Source organism: Furipterus horrens, unplaced genomic scaffold, assembly GCF_987537825.1.
Source record: "Furipterus horrens unplaced genomic scaffold, mFurHor1.1.pri manual_scaffold_12, whole genome shotgun sequence".
In the NCBI taxonomy this organism is placed as follows: domain Eukaryota; kingdom Metazoa; phylum Chordata; class Mammalia; order Chiroptera; family Furipteridae; genus Furipterus; species Furipterus horrens.
This window is the reverse complement of record NW_028327182.1, coordinates 87428499-87452821: the sequence shown is the minus strand read 5'-3', so window position 1 is coordinate 87452821 and position 24323 is coordinate 87428499.

Genomic DNA, 24323 nt, shown 5'->3' with positions numbered 1-24323 from the left:
GCTATACTTACTGATGCCCACTGGGATGAAGCTTACAAAACCACCTGATTTGTTTGGGGCTGAAGATCCAATATGGGCTGCAATTGATTTAAGAGTCATTCGCTCTGGCACCATCCATCTTTATGGGCCAGTAACACTTAACAACACCTTGTGAAAGAACACTTAAACTCATTCTAATGTTGCTTCATCTGCCCAAGGTCAACGGCCTGAGGTTATGGCAGCAAACGCACAAGAAATAATTTTATGAGAGGCTTATGGTCCTCTAACTTATAACAATTCATAATTGGACAATGTAATTTGCATAGATGCTCTCTAACTGCCAAGGTCCAGTTATTATATATTCATATTCAATAGTGCAGTTAGTTGGAATTGGAAATTTATCAAACTTGACTAGGATTTTACCAGTGAAGAAAAATGGGCATTACTTAAAGATAAGGCTCATTTGGAACCCATATTAGCAACTTTATAGCATGAAAAAAGATATATGACTATGCCTGTAAAGGGATTTGGAATTCAAAATTAGCTGAAATTTCACTTTTTGATTTATATCCTAATCCATGACATTTCTCATATGGATAAGAGCTGCTTTTGTTGGAAAGGATGATAAAATGATATTATATTTAAAACTAATTTTCTGATAACATTATTCTAAATCATAATGCAACTGCTTTCCTTCATAATACTTGTATAGCTAGTACAATTAAATTGGATCAATAGTATTAATATCAGTGATCAGATGTAATGAGAAATTGAATTAAAACCTCCACAAAATGTTCTTCTGTTGGAAGCTAGTTCGATATAGGAGCAACTAGATTTGGTGAATGTGTAAATAATTATTACTTCTTTAATCTGTTGATACCATTGCCAAAGTTCAAATTTTGATGGTGATAGGAGGTAAAAAAAAAGTTGTCAAATTTTGCAAGGTTACAAATGAGTTTCAGTTGGAATATTGGAAATGGAAATGTTTCTTTGAAGCATCACCATGCTTCATTGGCTAATACAGATAATTAGTATCTTGCTTATTCTTTGCCTTTTCTATTTTATAAAAGGTGAAAAATATACAGAAAATATGCTAATGAAGAGTTTGTAATTTTAAAAGTTTGAACAGGATCAGCAGTAGAAAATGGATAAGTGACAGCTTCCATGCTCATTTTGGGAGACACCTATAATCCTGGTAGTACCCCTTGGCTAAGGGTAGGATGAGATGTCCTAACAAGTGATTGAGGAAGTGCTGTTCCCCTTCAAAACTATCCTTAAGACACCAGAAACTACTCTTTTGACATTATTTTAGGATATATGAAGTGATGACTTACACCTGATTTTACCTATTTTACAACCTGGCTCAGCTACGTGACCAGTGGGGTAGGAAAGATCCCATTGGAATTTTTTTGTCCAGGGTTTTTCATAATCTGATGATGAATCGCATCCTCTGTGCCCAAGAAAGGGCTGCACCTGAAAGTCTCGCTGATGCCAATGCTGCCCTCAGTCCCTATCCCCTCCTTAACCCATCCTTTGCCTTTGTTAAGAGCCTTACGTGTCTCAGTTCACACTGAAGAGTCTGTGAGTCCTTTTCAATTCTCCCACCCAGAGTAATTGACACACTTTAGCACAACTTTCTCTACAAAATGTGTTTTTGTAGTCTATACGATTACATCTATTAACATCTTATGCTTTCTGATTTTGTTAATATAAGTAATAGCACATATTTACTGAATGCTTATTATGTGTCAGAGCCTATTCTACAATAGATACTTTAAAATATATTAATTCACTTGATCTTCAGAACAGCATTGCTTGAAGGTAAAAACACGTTTTCTTCCCAATTTTCACATGAGAAAACTGAAGTGCTACAGCTCTGGGAACTTAGTTCTCTCAGGACACTCTTGTTAGTTAAGACATGAACAGTGCAGTTGGGCCAAAAGTCTCTGTTCTTCCCATCCATTTTTGTTGCCTAATATGCTGTGCTGATGTCAGAATTAGAAAGCTTTTCTCAACCCAGAATTATAAAAAAATATGTTATATATTTTCTGTCTTCCTTGTTTTTTCCATACAAAGTTATTTGCATCTTCTTAAACATTTTATAGTTTTTATCACTATCATATTTTGATTTTGTCTTTCTCTCCCCACAGAAAACCTTTTTCTATCCCATCATCTTCTTTGATTTAATTCTGTTATCTAATTAGGACTCTCCTCTTCCCATCGAGTGTGAGCTCAGCGTCCCTGTTACACCTTCCAGTCACGAACGCTGCACTCCTGTGCTTTAGAATGCTTAATGATAGATGTTAATTTTCTTTGTTCCCTAATGGGGATATGTTTTTCTAATGTGCATTTTAACCACAAAATGTGAGCTCCAGCAGTCAGGATTATGCCTTACTTTTTACGTCTGCAGGGCCCAACACAGTTTCTGAGACATAGTAATTTAATAAATATGTCAAGGTCTATATTTTTCTGAAAACATTTCTGTCCTTTTGATGAGTTTTGCTGTTTACCTTTATTATTTGGTCATTTGCTTTCCGTGGTTTACACTTAATCAAATAATAGGACTGGTTTACATCTGTTCCTCTCTATGAAGATGCCAACCACTGCACCATCATAATCCCTTCACGTTTTTGTTGAAACAAATGTGGCATGCGATAATATATAAAAATAATTTTACCAAAAGGTTAAGCAAAAAATAGCAGGACATAAATTGGTATTTAGTATATGTTAAAATTATAATATTTTAAGAGAGAAAAAAAACATATTCTATGTCCTTCTTTGGAGGAAACGCTAAACTTCCTTTTCTCTTCCAAACTCTCAGATGCATCTTTTAGCTCATTCCAAGAACATACACTTTGAATTCTCCAAAAAATATTGTCAGTGATCTCTTCTTTAAGAAAGGTAAAATGAGAATCCTCATGAACATGATTAATGTCACTTATATTGTTGCTTGACTTAGGATGCTAGGTCTTAAATTAATAAGTTAGAGGTAACTTTGGAACTACCATATTTCCTGCTCCCAGTCCATATCCATTAGTAAGGAGAATCATCTGCCAAAATTTAGGAAGATTTAGACCTTGAATATCATGGCCTCTGTTAGATGTAGCTGTGTGGTGCCCAGCAGAAAATGCCACTGACTGAGGTAAAAAGATTATGATTCTACTTTACTTATCTAAGTGTTCCACAGTGACAGATCCATTGATTGGGAAACCCATACTTCCTTAATGTCACCTTGATCTTTTGTTCAATTTTATTAATCTGTTTCATAGGTTGGAACAGATCACAACATGAATTCCCATATGCTGGTAGAAACCTAGGCTTTCCTTCTACCCATTTGGGGCACTGAAGCCAAAATTCTCAGTCAGAATTCCTAAATTAACAAATTAAGTTTTTAATTATACTTGAATAGTAGACTTTATTTCAAATGCTACCATGTGTCCTATAGAATTCAGTGAAATTTATTTTTATATTTCTTCTTCATTCATATAATCTAAAATTTCACTTCATCTTGATTTAATGTTAGATAGAGTACAGCATTCCATAGACAGAATATCTGACATCATTTAATGTGAGAAATGGATCCATTTGCTTAGATTTCCTCATTTATTCTTATCACAAACTATATTTTCTGAAAGCTAAAAAATGTGGATAAATACTCAATTGATGACATAATAGAATGTAAAATTACATTGCAAATTTCCATTTTAATAAAAGTATAAAGGAACAAATCCAGATTCTTCTATTCCTTTGGATCAGTTCATTTTTCCAAATCAGTTCTCTCAATCACCAATTGCTTTTTCTTGATTATAATGGGAAGGGAACATATAAATGTATAATCCCATACAAGATTGTCATTTTCTGAGAACATAAAATAAAATTGCATTATGAGTCACTGTTATTTGCTTTTTTATATCTAGACCGTCATACTAATGGTTTTCACACAGAATCAATCAAATAGTTAATAGACACTCTAGCCCAGAAAGTATGTGAAGACATGCTTTGGTCTAAATAACAGATTTTTATGAAAGTTTTAAAAGGCATTTCTATATTTTTCTTTATATAAAATTTCGCAACAGTGTTAAAAGCAGACACACAAAAAAAGGGAAGGGCACCATTCACAAAAAGAGAAGGTCACCATTCAAAAAAAATTTTTTTTCCAAATAAGGGAATTTTCAAGAAAGAATTATTGGTGGGTCAAGGATGTGACATTAAAGAGCAGGCCTTAACTGTATTTGGATACAGAGTAAAGAAGCAGCAGCATCAATAACTTCTTGCTCTCCCCACTCCAACTCAATATGTTACAGTCTCTGCTGAATTTACAGGTTGCATAGTGGGCTCTGCTTTGGGTCAAAGCACCCACGATTCTCCCTGTACTTCATCCGAACAACAGCTGAGGCAATCGAGGGGCTCGTCCTGCAGGCCCCCTGTCTCGGGATTCACTGTCTTGTGCTAGTTTGTGTCTAAAGTCTGAAATCGTTTTCGTGTATTTTACCCAGTTTTATCATTATTCTGCGCAGGAGAAGAAATCTAGTTCCTGTTACTCTATTAGGACTAGAAGTTCTATTTATCAGTATTTTTTCATCTTAGGAAAAGAAAAAGACAAGAGAAAACTAAAAATTACTCTAACATTTTATATTCATATTGAAACTGACAGCTTCCTTTGACCCTTGTGTCACATACAATATTGGGAGTTTTTCTGAGATTAAAGTCTAAGTTTCTTAATGCAAGGGTTTGGTAGTAACATCTTTTTCTTTTCAGAGTATTGAAATTAACATAATATTCCTAATTAAACATATATCATCTAATTTTAACTACAATGAATGGTCACGTGTTCTAAAAAAACATCCACCAGGACAAACCTCATGTTCAAAATAATTAAGAACGAGAGAATGATAAGAGAATTATTTAATTGTTATGTCTAGATATGAATTCTTCATCAGCTAAATTGTGAGGCAAAAACCTTGACAACATAAACATGAGAAGTTTTTAAAAAATTAAATTATCGACTATTCTGAAATACAAAATCACATTCATTACTGTGAAAAATAAATCATATTGTAAATGGAGTCTATGAAATATTAACTAATAATACTGTGAAAAAAGACTCATGATTAACAAAACACTGAAGGAATAGGACAGAAAGACCAATAGCACAGAACAGGAGCCCAGAAGCAGACCTGTACATAGAGGGTCATTTGCTTTAGGGCACAGGGTACATTACAATGCTGTTGGAAAGGAAATGTCTTTTAAATAAGTTGTGCTATGTTAATTAAATATCTACCTAGAAAATGTTTAAAATCTTCAGAGAAATAAAAGGAAAAATAATATCCATAAAAATAAACAAAAAATGTTATTACCAAAAAGCCCAAGTCTACTTGTTTACATATTTATTCCATACTCATGTAAGGCTATAAATAAATGTGACAAAAATAAAACATTAAAATTATATGAACGATAGACTTAGAAGTTTCAATAGTTCCAGAAACAGAAAATCAGAATTCGAAGGGCTAAGTCAGAGAGTTTTAGAAAGAGAGAATGATGTGAGTCTTGTAAGAACATACCAATAATAAGTGTTAGAAAAAAATGACACCCAGATATATTTCATAATACTGCCTACAAAACATCAAGAAGGAAAAAGAGAATGGTAAAAAGGTTATCAAGGTAGCAAAAACAAAAAAAGTACTGTATACTAGTCATCTTGTATCTCGGGCTCCTCTAATACTGGGTGACACACATGACATTTCTTTTTTACAGTTCTGGAGGCTGGGAGTCTGAGACCAAGGTGTCGCCTGGGTGGTTCTTGGTGAAGACCATTTTCTGTCTTGCACATGGTCACTGGCTGGGTGTCCTGCAGATGGTCACTTTCTGGGTGTACCGCATATGATGGAGAAAGAGCTCTGGGTTTTCTTCTCCTTCTCGAAGGGCACTAATCCTGTCGTGGGCATTAGACCAAATTCTTCCTTCCTCCCACTTTGAAACTCCTGGGTTAAGGGTAATACAAGGAGCAGTACACATTCCTCTGAATGCATTTTTGAATAACATTTGAGGTTTTAAAACCAGCATTGAAATAAAATACATTTTTATATAGTTAGTGTGTATAGACTTTCAGAGTCTACTTTAAATATTTATATGACAAAGGAATTAATTTTATAAAAGGGTAGGCACTTGTGTAAGAAATCCTCAGCAGAAAGCAGAAGCCTGGAAAAAACATTCATACCTGAGCAAAAATCAGAGCTTAACAATCCTATGACTTAAAGCAAGCTGGGGACAAAACAATCTCAGAAGCTAGGGAATTATAGTCTGACTTTTAATCTACGTGTACACATCTGCTAAATGTTGAGCAAATGCCATAGTGGTAGCATGGGAAACTGTCAATATTGATATTGCTTATAGATAAAGGAAACTTACAATGTAAAAACAGACCAAGCAAACCAACTTAACTATGTCAAAGAATTCTGATTAAATCATTTTCAAGAACTACACCAACTGAATATCTCTTCACTATGCCTTTGATTAAGTGTATCAGTAAACTTGTATCATTTATAAATTGGTTTAAAAAGATGTGTTTATCTTTCAGTTTCTTTATCATGGTATTTTAGATCACAACTTAACAGAATGATACCATCTTGCTGACAGTTTAATCAAACAGAACAGTGTGTTTAAATAGTTTTCTTTCTATCATTCTGTCTCGTATTTAGGAGGAAATTGTCTACAAATATTTTCCTTCGTGTAAATTGTCATTATTATGTCTTAATTGCTATTATGTTTTCACAATATGTACAGACTGTGAAATGAGTAAAATGGCATTTTACTGTCTTATAAAAACAGCCACTTAAAATATAGGCAGTTCAAAATTATATTGTGGGAGGTAGAAAATGACTATGCCAATTAGAAATGTGATAAGCAAATTTTGGCAATGAGAAAAATTACAATAGCTTTATTAACTACAAAATTAACTTTTGTCCAAGCATTATAAAAACTTTTTTTAGTCTAAGTTATAAATGTATAAGAAAATTAAAAAGAGTAAAACTTACTTTTTAATATATGGTAATTTAAAACATCGAGATTTACATGCTTTTACTTCTTTGTCAAATATAATGTCAGGAGTAGTCTGAATAGTGCCTGCCTTCAAATTGCAGAACATCATAGAGAGGAAGCATCTCAGTTTTGCCTTGGCAATTCTTCATACTCTTTTCTACGATTGGATCAGCTTTCAGGATTTTATCCTTTTTCTTTCAAGTCTGGCACTGTCTCTGAGAGTTCCTTTAATGGGAAGTTTTTGCCAGTGTCAGTTCCTTTAAAACATTTAAATATTTTTTGTCCATACTGTTTTCTAATTTTGTTAATAAGTTTGCCTTCTCTGTGTCCCTCTAGCTGAATATCCAGAGCCTCATGAGCAGCGGTAGTTTCAATGTCGCCACAGCATCTATTTCTCCCTTAACCCCATTTATGTCGGACTTGAAGTTCACTTCCAGCATCATCACCTCTGTCCTCTTGTTTCACTTTCATCTTTTAAAACACACACCGATCATGTAGAGATAGACAACATTTGGAAATGGGAAACAAACAAGTCTCAACAAATTAAAATATTGAAACCATGAATACTATTAATCATGCAAGTTGAAGCCATTGAGTAGGCAATGAGATATTTAATTAGAGGGCAGAAGTGAAAATATAATTTTGGAACAGCAGGGGTTATGGGGAGAAAGTCTTCCTCTGACAGTAAGGCAGGCGTGATGAAGACACCAAGGGAAAAGTGTGGGTGTTGGAGTCCGTAACTAGAGGAAATTCAAGCTTTATCTCATTTTTCTCAAGGAAGTGTGCCCTTAGATATTGATATTTTGCTGAGTATCAAGGGAAGGGGAGGTCTGGTAGGAGTTGAAAAGACTGCCCAAAGCCTGGATTCGATGCTGAAGGGAAAAAAATAAAGACCAGTAAAAAAAGACTGGCAGGTTAGGAGGGTTTAATCCAGTTGGAAATGATGAATCGGTAATAACATCCCTCTGAGTTTTAGTCACCTGCACCAGCCCTGGAGCGGGAGCTAAGCAGTTAGGTCCTCGATTTAATTAAAGTTTGGAGATTTGGACAGCCACTGAAAAGGTAAAGGAAAGTCTGTTGAAAGTGTCACTGATCAAGTAGTTCTAATGGCTAAACTTTTTCTTCTGAATGGTCAGGAATGATAAAGGCAGTAAAGACTAAAAAATTAAAAAATAAATAAATAAATAAAAGCCCAAAGATTAGATCGCCTGCAAATGTGAAAGAACTTGGGATTAGTCTCAGGTTAACTTGAATATTTTTCCGTTCTCCATTTCTGGCGGATGTTTCAATAGCCCCAGACTAGACTGGGCCCCATTCAGCACTTCTAACAATTTTGTGGATACCTTTGTTAACTAAAAGCTAAAGACCAAAGTAAAAGGCAATGGGTATTTCTTTGAGATCCGAAAGCAAAGCTGTTTGGAGAGAACTTATTCAGGAAGAAGCTTAACTTGTGTTCTCATTAGAAGCGAGGGTAAGCGGTGTTTATGAGAAAAGGAAGGGGGAGAATTACATGGAAAGGAGGATGAGGTTTCTATAGATGCAGATAAACTGATAGGCCTGCTGTCTTGTTATCTTTGCAAACAGTTGTTTGGGATGCAAGGAAATAGTCCAAAGGCTCTTTGCCCAGTTTTAACAATCCAAAGGTTTGAGGAGTAAGACAGGAAAAGCAGCGACTCTGAGATGTCTGTTCCAACTTCATTTTAAAGTGGTTCCATTTATATTATTTTTCACACTTTATTCTCTGAATTAAATACTTTTCTGCTTAAAACATAGATTTCTGTTTTGATGCATTAAACTCCAAATTCAAAATATTTAAAAATTGTTAAATTAAGAGAATTTTTAAAATCTATTAGCAGAGGTTAGCAAACTTTTCTCTGTAAGGATAGTACATAATTCAGGCTTTGTGGGATATATACTCTCTGTCTCTAGCACCTAATTCTAAAGCTGCAACAAAAGCAGCGATGGGCAATATGTAAACAAATGGACATGGCTAGACAGTAGACCCTTTCTATATCATGGTTCACTTATCGCGGTCTCACTGTATCGCGGGATTTTTAAAAATATTATATTTAATTATTTATCACGGATTTTTTGCTATATCACTGGATTTTGCAGTACTGTATATGTATGTTGTTAAAGTTACGTAGGTTTAAGAGTGTAGAATATGTTTAAGAACATTAGTGTTTATAAAAGTGTGGAAAAGGTTAATAAGGGAGTGGGAACGGTTAATAAGGGATTGGGAATGGTTTATAAGTGTGTGGGAAGGGTTTATAAAACCTTAAAATATATATAAATACTAAAATAAATGTAAGGTTCCTACTTCATATATTTTCACCTATCACGGGGGGAGGGTGTGTGTGTGTCTAGAACATAATACCCTCGATAAGTGAGGGAATACTGTATTCCAATAAAACTTTATTTATAAAAACAAGTAGTTGGCCATAGTTAGCTGACCAATGCTATAAGGACAAGATAATTCAGGTTTTAGTAGACATTTGATTTAAATGTCTTGAGAAACTTGACTGTATTGTTTAAATAAAATTAATTTATTTTATTAAATCCCATGATTCAATATTGATACACATACATTTCAACAATTTTCCTTTTGTTCTGGTAAATAACAGAAAATATGGTTAGAGTTCCTATGATTTATAAATAACTTAGCATTCTTTTTCATTGAATCTATGAATATCATGAACTTGATTCCATTCTAAAGATGTTTCAAAACATCTTTAAGAGTCCTATAAGATATTTTATTTGTAATTTTATAAACTGTTCTCAATTACATTCTGTGAAATTCTCAAAAACTTTAAAGTGTTTTGTTTGAAAAGAGACAAAGTTTCTACTCTAAGAACTTGTATTTCAAATACTAATTTAAATGTATTACGTTTTTTTTTTTTGCATGGTATAATGTTATTTTTGATATCATTTACTTTGCAATATGTAATCCAATGTTGAATAATCTTTACAATTCAAAGGTTCTAGCATGCCTTTCCTCCTTGAGTTTATACTTTCCATTACCTTAACCCCAAAGTGACTCCTATTACTGATTTCATACTTTATCAGCCATAATAGTCACAAGGATCCACAAGTGGGCTGAAAAATGTGATCTCATAAATACTCAGGAAGGAAAGGAGCATCTGCTGTTGATGAGTACTAGTGATGACTTCTTTATGCCCCTTCCAGATTTTAAGTCTAAACACAAGGAGTGTTTTATTGTATGTTTCTTTTGCCCGTATGTCTGTCAAAGTGACTAACTCAAAACGCATCCTCAGTAAACATATTTTTGACATATGGGCAATGTCAAAGAGTAGACATCTACCAAAAATTATAGCAAATACACATTTCAAAGGCCCAGAAATGGATACCAAATATTAAATATAATGATGTCACAACAAGAATTATTATTATAATACCAGTAATGATAATGAGCCCTTATGAAGACAGAGCTGTAAACTCATTTAACTTTCACAGTGACCTGTGAGATAACTCTCTTTTATCCTTCAGAGATGAGCCAAACTGAGGTGCAGTGAGGTCAGAAAAGTTGCCCAAATTCTCAGAGCTAATAAGAGTCGATCTCGAATTTGAAGCCAGTTAGTTTGGTTCTAGGCTTTGTCATTTCCCCCCCGTGATGTTATAATGCTAAACTTCTTGAGCAAGTCAATCAGGATGATATACATACAAGAATATTTCCACTCTATAAAATGTAAATTATTAATTTAAATTGTTGAATTATCAATAATAAAAAGTTCTGATAAATAAGAGAATAGAAAATATAACAGCCCCTCTCGTTTACATCAAAACCAACTCCACAATTGAATTTGCTGGGTAAAACAACATGCCAATATTAAAAAATCAGCTAGTAAAAATGAAAGAATATTGCTAATCAAATATTATTTCCTAAGAGATTGCTCTTTTAGGAAAACAAATTATAATATCAATGAAGAATATTCAGCGTTGGTTTCACATTTTTAAATTTTAACATTTCTACATATTTGCTGTTAATAATACATTACAGAGGGCTACTATAAGCCAAGCACTGTTATATGTGTTTTACAAATACGAATTTATTCAATTCTAATAGGTTCTTTTCTAAATTCTCATTCTGTTGATAAAAAACTGAGGTAAAATAATTTGCCTGATGTCACAGTAAATTCCAGAGGCGGGATTCAGTCTCAACAGCATGGGTTAGCATCAGCACTTAATACTCCATGCTATTTAAATAAGAATCTTGTGTATAACAATGAGGAAATTATCATAAGCAAAATAAAATGTTTTGTTCCAAGGAAACACTGAGAATTCTATAATGTGTTTCTTGAATAAATAACATCACGTTTCCTTCCTGAAGAGGTGTTCACTAGCTGGCTTATACTCTATCATTAGAGGTCTCACCTTGCTCATTTTCTCCTGTGTTGTGTGAATATAGAGAGTGATTTGGATGCAAGGAGTTTGTGTGGAAACGTAAACATAATAACATCAGTAACCAATTTTCTAACAATTCTCCTTAATCTGACTTAGCTAGTGAATATTTTAAAATGTAAGAAATGGAGTGTTCTGGGTATAGGTTTTAGAAACAAACTAGAATATTTGATACGGTGGTGTCTACCACTGTAAAACAAAATAAATTGAACAAATAAACAAACAAAAATCTCTTCCACATGACGTAAAAACAGCCAAGGAAGGCTGTTCCCTTTGCTTAAGATCAATGCCATGTGTGGCTGTGTAAAAATTTTTTTTTAAGCATCATGACAAATGGGAAAAAAAAACAACCTCATTTAAATTTCAAAGAATTTTTGCTTGTGATCTTTAAGAAATTTTTATTCATATCTCAGTAATAGAAGGCTCAAGATTAAGCATTGCCATTGTCATTTATATTATAAAGTAAAATGCAGTCTTGAGCACTTTATATTAGTTCAATTTCTTCATTTTTCTGAATCACCCTCTTCTCTGAATGATTATTCAAAAGATAGTGTTGCTTTTTGTCCTTTGTGGGCTACCCTTCCCATTGGTAATGATGAAAAGGTGCCATTTCCTTTCATCCTTATTTTCATATTCACTGCTCTCTTAGTTGATTGCTTTTTGGACGACACCCTCATTCTGCAGGGAGCTGCAGGACTCCATCAGATCTGTTCAGTCATCTGAGCCTCATTAGTGAAGTTTTAACTATTCTTTTTATTGTGGATTTGGCAAATTAAGGTGATTACCTCTAAGTCATTCAAGATTAAGTGAATATTTTGAAGTGGAACATTACTAACAGTCGCAAAGCATATCTCATATTCATATGACATATCTAATAAAAAGAGTTAGAATGTGACCAATTTTCATGTAAGAATCCATTTATTCATGCTGTCCGTGATTCCATAGAGATAGCATGCCATTTACAAAGTTAGCATTGCAATAGGATAAACTATTAAATTTTGAACTCTTAGCAACTGAATTGGAAAATAAAGAAAGAAGAAGTCCTAGGTAATGGTGATTAGCCAGAGAAGAGTATTCAATATTTTTGAGACGATCTTGTTTCTCTACATCAGCTTTTTGTTGTTTATGTCAAGTATCATCACCATTGTAGTAGTAAGAACTCTGGTTAATGCCAGAACCAAAAAAATTTACTGAAAGACACTTCCACCCCTCCTTGAATCAGTAGGAAAGCCGGAGAACCCATTGAGTAAAGGGCAAGAAGTAAAAAAGGCTAAGCGCACAGACCCAAAGCCTCCTTTATTTAAGGATGATACGCACAGCATCACCAACACAGGATGCTTGATAGTAAATCTTCCTCTGGACTCTCATTCCTACCATTGCTATAAATCACTTCTTACCTGTCCCAACATCTTTGTCTTATTTTCTCAAGACTCAAACCCAGGCAGGATTAAGTCACTGGCCTGGCTTAACTCATAGCCTGAGTGATAAAGCTATAATGAGTTATCAAGGGGCAGAAAGACAGAGAGCTTAGTGCCTCATGTCCCCTGCATCCCAAAAAGATACTCACAATGAGGAAATTACCAGAAACAGAAAAGCTCTGTAACGCTATTAGTCAAAAGACAATGGCTTACTTCAATCATCATTGTCATAGTCACAGGTAGTGCAATGTTGCAAAGAATGATCAGTTAACGAACAAGTTGCGTTCTAATTCAAACTCCGCATTTCCTGTCCTCATGGTCTTGGCTAAAATGTTAATTCTCTGAGCCTGTGTTTCCTCAGAGGAATGGTAAATGTTGAGTTGAGTGTAATCGGTATGTCACCAGATGATTGGCTGAGCCACATAAAGAAGATTGCAGTGGTCACCCCTGCTGTTGACATATTGAAAACTCATTAGCAACAACATCCAGATCCTTCTTGTTGAACTGAGGAGTCACTTATCATCTCTGGTGCAAGGTCACATTGTAAGGTGTACCTGGTGACTTTTCCCAGAGAATGACCTTGGACCAAGGCATTCCAGGAGCATCCAAAATGGCTAGTCCTGAGCCTCTGATTCCCAAGGCCCAGTCAGTCACCTGCGTACATTGCCTCAGGACCCTCTGGGTATGGCGTCAGGGGAGGTTTATGACGGTTCTCGTTATCCCTTAAGTTGTGCTCCCCTAAAATTCATGATAAAACCCGAAGCTCCAGTGCCTGAGAATTTGACCAGATTTGGGGATAAAGTCTTGAAAAAGGTGATTAAGGTAAAATGAGACCTTAATCCAACCTGACTGGTGTCCTTATAGGAAGAGGAAATTTGAATAAATAATGACACAACAGAGGACTGTGAGCACCAGGGGATGACCGTGTGCAGAACAAGCAAAGGGCAGTTATCTGTAAGTTGAGGAGAGGCCTCAGCAGAAATCAAGCCTGCAGACACCTTGGTCCTGGACCTCAATCTCCAGAACTGTGAGGACTAAATTTCTATTGTTTAAGCAACCCAGCGTAGTATTTTGAATAACAGCCCTAGGGAATGAATATAGTCTTGTATTAATTTTTTCTCTTGCTGCAGTAACAAATGAACACAAACTTAGAGGCTTAAAATAACATGAAATTATTTTCTTCTGGTTTTATAAGTTAGGTGTCCAAAGTGGATCTCACTGGGCTAAAACCAAGTGTTGGCAGGACTGCATTACTTCCTGGATGTTCTAGGGGGAATCTGTCCTTGTCTTTCCAGCTTTTAGAGGGCACCCCCATCTGGAGGGGCCTTCTTGCTTCACTGCCAAGGTCAGCGACCTTGTATTTCTCTGGCCATTCTTCCATCATCACATCATTTTTTCCGAGTCTCTTCTGCTTTCCTCTTCTACTTTTAAGGATTCTGATTGCTACATTGGACCCATTCAGATAACCCAGAATAACCTCCCTATTTTAATTTCAGATGATTAGCAATTTTACTTCCATGAACATCTTTAATTCTTCTTTGCCCCGTAACACAATGTTGTTCTGGGAGTTACGATGTGGATATCTTCCTCGGGGAGAGCATTATTCTGCTTAACACAAGTCCTGTCACTTAGGGGTCCCTCGAGGGTCCCATTACTCATAAATTAGTGGAAATTATTTTGAACTGTTACAGTTCTAGAACTGGGTAAGGTATTAAAATCCACATACTAAAGAGAATTAGATTTCTGCTTACCAGACCCAGACATTTTCTGCTTATATGTCAAGTAGCTCCTATAACTTCTCAGACAATAAATACTCAGTTTTATTTCTAGACAATTGACATTAAGAACTAACTCTCCTTCCTTTCATGAATCTCCTGCTGGGCTGCCTGTTTGCCAACCTTCATCAGAAGCCAGAGGTCAAGGGAGCTATTGATTTTAGTCCGAAAACGGTAGCCTGTTGGGGAAACAGAAGGGTGAAGAGAGGTCAAGAGTGGATCTGGAGTAGTAGACTTTCTCATTCCCAAGGCCCCCCATCTGCCACTGTTGGATCCATTCCCAAGTGCCATTAAACCTGCCTTTGACTGTCTCTGTCCCCTTCTCCCCATCACCACCGGCGCCACCCAAGTCCTGGCTGCCCCCAGCTTTGCACAGCGCTGGCACGTTAACTTCCTGACGAGCCCACTCCCCCTCAGCCTAACTTCCCACCTCCATTTCATTCACCACATTACAGAGCTAATGAATCATCTTTAAAATCCAAATGTATCTTCTTAGTCTTGCTTCAAAATCATTAATGTCTTGCCACCGCTCTTAAGATAAAGGAAAACGCCTCAATCCATTAGCCTATAATTTTCAGACTTATCTGGAACCTTGCTTGCCACCTTCTGTTGTTCTGTTTTGTTTTGTTTTGTTTTTTCTCTCCAGCTGCACTGGCCTTCCTTTGGTCTTTGTTGCTCTTCCTGTTCTTGTCTTCTTCAGGCATTTGGATGCCCTGTTTCCTCCACCCAGAATTTTCTCTTTCTTTTCAGCAATTCAACGTCCACGCTCTCAGATGGTTAAGTGTCCTTTCCTGAGTTCCCAGAGGGAAGGGGTGTGCAGTGATGCTTTCTGCCTCCCTGAACAGCACAACTCACCTGTTTTTAGTCTCCTTTCTCCCTTCAGGAGATGCTAGGAACGACATTGCTCAGATCACCTTCACCATGCAGCTCCTGGTTAAGAGTTCATCAGCAAGGGGTGTGCTGACTGGCGTGGCTCAGTGGGTTGGGCGGCCTTGTTCTCCGAAGTGCAAGGTCACCGGTTTGATTCCTGGTCACGGCATGTGCCTGCGTTGCGGACCAGGTCCCAGGTTCAGGACGTGTGGGAGGCAGCTGATCAATGTTTCTCTCACACATCGATGCTTCCCTCTATCTTTCTCTCCCTCCCTTCCCCTCTCTCTAAAAAATAAATAAATAAAACCTTTTAAAAAAGGAGAGAGAAACGTAGAAGTCAAAAGAAAAAGAGCCCTTTCTTCTCTAAAAGCCATTGCAGGAAGATCAAACAGCAAAAGACAGATCTGAGCTTCAGAAGTGCTCCTACTAATTACCAGCAGTGGCTTCTGAAGATATAAGAGGAAAAATGGAGATGTATATAAAATCTAAGTATCCATGTTGCAGAGTGGAAAGGATATAGATTTAGTTCATGCTCTGTCACTGGCCAGGTGACCCTAAATAATTTTTTGAAGGGCCTTTAAGGTCACTCATTTTAAAATGAAGAGGCTTTGCTATGAGAAGAAAAGGGTAGGGAGCATGTGAAATTGCTATTAAGTAAATGATATGCACTTTGCTACAATTCCCTTGGCTGTAAGTCCTGTTCTCTTCTGGACCCCCTAGGCTGACATCCCATGAGGATTTCAGAAAACTTCTGGGTAAGAATTTGCTTAATGAGCTCAGACGGAAATTACTTAACACTTCACCACCTTTAAGTTTATTTAAACTCCATGGATCTGTCACTTTACTCCTGATGCCTCACTTCCCTAAACCCAGTGCAATGTACATGGATGTTTTTAAAAATATCACTTAAAAATGAGCTCCCATTCCCTTTTCTGCTTACATGGCATTTTGGTGTCTTTTTATTAAGACATGACATACAAGAAAAGTGTAAATTGTGATGTTGCTTTGGAGAGTCAGCTGAGCTTGCAAGGAAATTAGTCACTAGTATTTTGTGGGCAATCTGCCCCCTGTGCTTCCCCAACTGGCCAAGTAGCGTGACTTTTAGGACTTGGGATACACTTCCCTGTTTTTAAGCAAAATTGTAATTTTGTATTGAAGGACAGAAATGACTTATCAGGTAAGAGGAGCGGAGATAAATAGGCCTTGGGGTGAGGTTTTATGATAACCTGGTCAGCACTTGGGCTGTATTTAATGTTTGTTGTAGCTGTCAGCGGCTAATTTTTTTTCTAGCATCCTTGTTTTGTCTTCTCTGTTATCATTTGGGGTTCCCCCACATACTTCCTTTAAAAAAGAAGCTTGCAACTCTGTCAGCTCTAATCTACTGTTATCATGTGGTAACATATGGGGAAGGACTAGTGTTCTATAATTTTAGGATTAAATCCCAGTCTTTCAGTGAGCCTAAGCCCCTGGACTATGACTTTCACAGGTGTTTCTTTTTTTTTTTATTATTTTTTTATTTTTTATTTTTTTTTTGGTCTTTCAATTACAGTTGTCCCCTTTTCTCCCAATTTCTCTCCCCCACCCAACCCACCCCCTCTCCCGCAATCATATTCCTCCCCGTTGTCCATGTCCATGAGTCTTTTATACGGGTTCTTCGACTAATCCCTTCCCTTACTTATCCCCCTTCTCTCCTTCCCCCCTCCCCCCTATTGACTGCTATTCTGCTCTTTGTTCTATTTAGTTCTTTTGTTTGTATTGTTCTTTAGTTTCCTGTATTAGGTGATATCATATGGTATTTTTTTTTTCTTTGCCTGGCTTATTTCACTAAGCAAAATTCTTTCTAGTTCTTTACCACGTCTCCATAAAGCGGTACAGCCATGAGGCTGGAGCTGGCTAATGGCCCTTCAAGTGCCTCCATGAGATGAGTCTATTCACTGGAGAGGAAGCCTTTGATATGGAAAATGCTCTGGTTGTCTGTTAAACTTGTTACTTTTCTTTCTTTTTTCTTTCTTTCTTTCTTTCTTTCTTTCTTTCTTTCTTTCTTTCTTTCTTTCTTTCTTTCTTCCTTTCTTCTTTCTTTCTTTCTTTCTTCCTTTCTTTTTTTCTTTTTTCATGTATCTGAACAGTTTTCCAATCAACATGTATTGAAGAGACTATCATTTTCCTATTGTCTATTTTTTTCTCCCTTGCCAAATATTAATTGACTATAAAGGTGTGGGTTTATTTTTGGGCTTGCCATTCTGTTCTGTTGGTCCACATCTCTGTTTTTATGCTAGTTCCATGCTGTTTTGATTACTATGGCCCTGCAATATATTTTAATATCAGGTAGTATGATGCCTCCAGTTTTGTTCTTTTTTTCTCAAATTGCTGAGGCTCTTCGGGGTCTTTTGTGGTTCCATATACATTTTTGGAATATTTGTTTTAGTTCTGTGAAATACACCATTGCTATTTTGATAGGAATTGTGTTGAATAAATAAATTGCTTTGGGTAGTATGGACATTTTAATGATGTTAATTCTTCCTATGAACATGGTATATGCTTCCTCCTATTTGTAGCTTCCTCGGTTTCTTTGTTCAGTATCTTATAATTTTCTGAGAACAGGCCTTCTAACTAGTTGGTTGAATTTATTCCTAGGTACTTTTTTTGATGGAATTGTAAAGGGCATTGTTTTCTTAGTTTCTCTTTCTGACAGTTAATTATTGGTGTATAAAAATGCCACCTATTTCTGAATATTACTTTTGTATTATGCTACTTTACTGAATTTATCAGTTTTAACAGTTTTTTTTTGTGGCATCTTTAGGCTTTTCTACATACATTATAATATTGTCTGCAAATAGTACAGTTTTACTTCTTCCATTCCATTTTGGGTGCCTTCTATTTCTTTTTCTTGTCTGATTGCTGGTCCTAGGACTTCCAGTACCATACTGAACAAGAATGGGTACAGTAGACATCGTTGTCTTGTTCCTAATGTTAAGGGAAACAATTTAGTTTTTCCCCATTGAGTATAATGTTGGCTGTGGGATTGTCATATACGGCCTGTATTATGTTGAGGTATGTTCCCTCTATTCCCACTCTGCTGCGAGTTTTTGTAGTAAAATAGTGTACACCATACAGAAGATTAAACTGAAAATGGCTTGAAGACTTGAATGTAAAACTTAACTGAAATATTCCTAGAATTAAAACATAAGCAGTAAAATCTTAGATATTTCTCACAGCAATAATTAGATATATCTCCTCAGGCAGGGAAACAAAAGGAAAAAATAAACAAATGGGACTATATCAAACTAAAAAATTTTTGCACAGCAAAGGAAACCATTGGCAAAATGAAGAGACAAGCCAATGCAATGGGAGAACATATTCACTGATGATATACTAATAAGGGATTAATATTCAAAAATTTTAAAGAACTCAACTCACCACCCAAACAAACAAATGAACAAACAAAAACAATGCAATTAAAAAGTGGGCAAAGGAAATGAATAGCCATTTCTCCAAAGAGGACATACACATGAAAGGATGCTCAATGTCATTAGTCATCAGAGAAATGCAACTTAAAACCACAATGAGATATAACCTCACACCTGTCAGAATTGCTATTATCATGAGATCCACAAACAACAAGTGCAGACGAGAATGTGGAGAAAGGGGACCCTTGTGCACTGTTGGTAGGAATGCAGGTCGGTGCTGCCACTGGGGAAAGCAATAGGGAGTTACCTCAAAAAATTTAAAATGGAACTGACTTATGACCCAGTGATTCCACTTCTGGGAGTATATTCAAAGAAACTCAAAACACTGATTCAAAAGATACATGCACCCCTATGTTCACTGCAGTGTTATTTACAATACCCAAGATTTGGAAGTAGCCTAAGTGCCCATCAGTAGACAAGTGGATAAAAAGCTGGGGTACGTTTATATAATGGAATACTACTCAGCTGTAAAGCAGAAGTCAATCTTACCTTTTGTGACAGCATAGAAGGAGCTAGAGGGTATGATGCTAAGTGAAATTAGCCAGTCAGTGAAAGATAAATACCATCTGCTTTCATTTATATGTGGAATCTAATAAACAAAATAGAAACAGACTCACAGATGTAGAGAACAGACTGACAGCTGTCAGAGGGGAGGGGGGTGGTCTAAAACAGGTCGAAGGGATTAAGGGAAAAAATCCCCAAAACTCACAGACAAAATATGGTGATTGCCAAAGGGAAAGAGGGTTTAGGGGATGTAGAAGAGGGTAAAAAGGGGATAAATGGTGACGTAAGGAGTCTAGGTTTTGGGTGGTGAACACACAATACAATATACAGATGATGTATTATATAGGATTGTACACCTGAAGCCTTAATAATTTTATTAACAATGTCACCCTAATAAATGCAATGAAAGATGGTTACTTTTCCCCTGTACCAGAGGCACCCAGTGATATATATTTTTGGCTCTTCATTGTAAGGACCTGGTGAAATTTCTGGAGATAAAGCCCAAGAAAGTTTTGGGGTCTCCCTAGGATTTCAGCCCCAGGAAATCTCTTGCTTCTCACACTAGTCCTCACTCAGCCTTCAGCGGTTCAGCAAAATGACCGTTAAATGTTCTCTACAGTTTATTCTCCTTTCCAGGCCTTCTGCTCCAGGTAAGCTGGCCTCAGCTGTGGGTCTCTGTAGCCACCTCTCTGAAATTTGGGTGGCTCTTTGCCTTGCGACCTCAGTTCTATCTAATGGCTCCAAGAAAAGTCATTGATTTCCAGTTCGTTCAGCTGATTTTTTCTGTTGTAGACAATTAGTGATGACTTCCAAGCTCTTTAGATGTTGGGACTGGAACTAGCAAGCTAGTTGCAATTTTAGGCATACAAAAGTATCTCTTAAGAAGTGTAAAATATATCTTCCTTTGAGTTCAGCATGTATGTTTCTACCACAATGAGCCCTATGAGACTTGAGTCATTTCTTCCAACTCATTCCTCTATTTGATTGTAAGACTTTATTTGAACACCAGGAATGATGTTATATAGCCTTCACTCTAGACACACATGTCCACAGGCAGCAGAAATAAAATCATGGGAATCCCATGGCAGTAACTGATAGTAAAACCACTATCCAATGATTTGGAATGCACTGATGTTTGCAGAATGTTTTCAATATAATGTTTCTGATAGAGACCCCTGATAATATGACATATACTGATCTTAGATTGAGAAAAATGTATATTTTGCCAAGATTTGAAATCAGACTGTATTGAATTTGAATACCAGCTCTGATGACTAATAGCTCTGTTCTTGACAAGTATGCCTAATATCTCTAAGCCTCAATTTCTCAATCAGGGAAATGACCTGGCAGAGTTATTGTGAAATTAAATGAAACACTGACTATAAACTCCCAACTCCTTGGACATTCCCTTTGTTCTTTCAACTAATCATTAGCTTTAATTGAATATATTTTCTACCTGGTTCCCTAGTAAGGTATTTTACATAGAGTAAGACCTAATAGGTCGTCGTCGGCAGCCGTCCGTCTCGAGAGACGATGGCGTAGCTTCTTGAGAGTCTATCTGCACCGCCGAGAATGGCTGTGCAGTCTGATTCGGGAGTGACAATCCCTGCTGCACTTGGTACAGGTGAAGGCAGATGGCTGTTGTTGCTGCTGCTGACGCTGCTTCCGCCTCGATCTTTTCTGGACCGCCTCCTTGTTGCGCGCAGCCTCCGCGCGTGAAGTACCTTGCCTGACCGCGAGCCTCCAGGCTAGGCGGTCGTCTGCTTGAACTTCCCATGTGTTGAGATTGATGGAGCATTGTGTCATGTCCTTTTTGCAGATGTCTTTGAACCGCAGTTTTGGGCGCCCTGTCATCCTCTTGCCTTCTGCTAGCTCGCCGTAGAGGAGGTCTTTGGGGATACGGCCTGCATCCATTCTGTTGACATGGCCGAGCCACCTGAGGCGTCTCTCGCTAAGAACTGCATGCAAACTGCTCATATTGGCTCGCTTCAGCACCTCGGTGTTGGGGACCTTATCCTGCCAGGCGACATGCAGGACGCGTCGCAGGCACCTCATGTGGAAGCTGTTGAGTTTCCTTTCGTGCCTTGCGTAGGTGGTCCACGTCTCGCTGCCATAGAGGAGAGTGCTGAGTACGCAGGCTTGGTAGATGCGCAGTCTGGTTTTCTCAGTGAGGCTGAAATTGTTCCACGCTCGCCGGTTCAGTCTGGCCATAACTGTGGCTGCCCTGGCGATTCTCCGGTTGACCTCCAAGTCGACTGACAGAGAGCTCGAGATGGTGGACCCGAGGTAAGTGAAGTCGTTGACAACCTCCAGTGTGTATCCGTCGATGGTGATGCATGGGGGAGTCCCCGTGCCTTGAGCCATAACATTCGTCTTCGTCAGGCTGATGGCTAGTCCGAACTCCTTGCATGCGTGGGAAAGGCAAGTGACTAGCTGCTGGAGTCCCTCTTCGGAGTGTGATGTCAAAGCTGCGTCATCGGCGAAGAGCATCTCACGGATGAGCACCTCTTTGACTTTGGTCTTGGCTCGTAGACGGGCCAGGTTGTAGAGCTTGCCATCGGATCTGGTGTGAATGAAGACACCCTCGCTGCAGTCCTTAAAGGCGTATTGGAGGAGCATGGAGAAGAAGATTCCGAACAGCGTAGGCGCGAGGACGCAGCCCTGCTTTACTCCGCTGCTGACTGGGAAGGCCTCAGAGGTTGCGCCGTTGTAGGACACCGTGCTGTGCATGTTGTCGTGAAAGGACATGACCACAGCAAGCAGATGTGGTGGACAGCCAATCTTCCGTAGCAAGCTGAAGAGTCCGCTTCGACTGACCAGATCAAACGCCTTCGTGAGGTCAATAAAGGCGAGGTAGAGTGGTTTATGCTGCTCGTGACACTTCTCCTGCAGCTGGCGTAGGGAGAAGATCATGTCCACTGTTGATCGGCCAGCTCTGAAGCCACACTGGGACTCTGGGTAGACGCGGGAAGCAAGGGTCTGCAGGCGGGCAAGAGCGACCCGGGCGAATACTTTGCCGATGACGCTGAGGAGAGAGATGCCCCGGTAGTTGTTGCAGTCGCTGCGGTCTCCTTTGTTCTTGTACATGGTGATAATGTTGGCGTCTCTCATATCCTGGGGGATGTAACCCTCCTTCCAGCAGAGACAGAGTAGATGGTGGAGCGGCTGTAGCAGGACTGGTTTCCCGGCTCTTTAGGATTTCTGGAGGGATTCTGTCGCTTCCTGGTGCTTTCCCACAAGCAAGGCGGTCGATGGCTTTGCCGAGCTCTGCCGCAGTAGGTGGGGTGTCTAGCTCCTCCATGACTGGTAGGTCTGGGATGGCTTTAAGAGCAGTGTCTGTTACGGTGTTCCTCGTTGTGTACAGCTCGAGGTAGTGCTTGGTCCACCGCCGCATTTGCTGTTCCTGGTCAGTGATGACCTCACCTGTCTTGGACTTAAGGGGGGCGATCTTGGAGGGGATTGGGCCTGTTGCCTTCTTGATACCCTCATACATTCCTCGTGCGTTGCCTATATCGGCGGCTTCCTGAATGCTTCTGCACAGGTTTAGCCAATAGGTGTTGGCACAGTGGCGGGCGGTCTTCTGGACTTTGTTCCTGGCAGCCCGTAGAGCTTGAAGTGTACTGGGAGTGGGCGTGACCTTGTAAGCCAGTAGGGCCTTCCTCTTAGCCTCGATCACGGGTTCCATTTCTTCCCAGTGAGCCTCGTACCAGTCAGCGTTCTTCCGCTCTTTCTTCCCGTAAGCAATAATGGCGGAGTTGTATATGGCGTCGCGGAGACGTGGCCAATTGGATTCGATAATGTCATCTGCCGCCACTCCCTCGCCGAGTGCATCTTCCATCTTGTTGATGAATTGCTGGGTCTTAACTGGGTTGCTGGCACAACTGGTGTTGATGCGTGGGCGACCCTTCATCTTGGAGTGGTGCAACCTCTTCGGCATTATGCGCACCTTGCTTACCACGAGGGCATGGTCCGTGTCGCAGTCTGCACTGTGGTAGCTGCGGGTGAGGAGTGTGCTGCCAATATCCGTTCTTCTGGTGATGACGAGGTCAAGCTGGTGCCAATGACGGGAGCGGGGGTGCCTCCATGACACCTGGTGGATCTCTTTGCACTTGAAGAATGTGTTTGTCACGCACAGGCCGTGGTGACACAAAAGCTCAAGCAGTCGCTGACCATTCTCATTGATCTTTCCTCTCCCAAAGTTTCCAAGGCAGGTGGGCCAGGCCATGTGGTCGGCTCCTACTCTTGCGTTGAAGTCTCCAAGGAGATAGAGAGCGTTACTTCTGGGAATCTTGGATAACGCTTCGTCCAGTGCATGGTAGAACTGTTCTTTCTCTTCGGTGGTGGCGCAGAGGGTTGGGGCATACGCGCTAAGAATGCTGACTGGGCCGAAAGTTGTTGACAATCGGAGGGTAAGTAATCTCTCTGTGCCTCCTGTGGGTGGCTCTATGGAGTTAACAAGCGTGTTCTTCACAGCGAACCCAACACCGTGCTGTCTTGGTTGGTCCGGAGACTTCCCTTGCCAGTAGAAGGTGTAGTTGGTTTCTCTGATAGTTCCATTGTCGGCCAACCGGGTCTCCTGTAGAGCCGCAATGTCGATGTTTAGTCGTGCCAGTTCCCTATCGATGACAGCGGTTTTCCTGGCACCCTTGATCCACGGAAGGTCTGCAGTAAGTCCGGGGCACATGGTCCTGATGTTCCAGCTAGCGAGGCGAAGAGCCGGAGGCTTCTTTCTTGTTGTTTGCTTGGAATTAACTGGTGCGGGTGTTTTGTGGCCCACTTTTCGAGAGGCGCCTCTCTGATCCCCACGCACCCAGTGGGGCAGGCGAGCCATGGCGAGACGGTAGCTGTCCAGT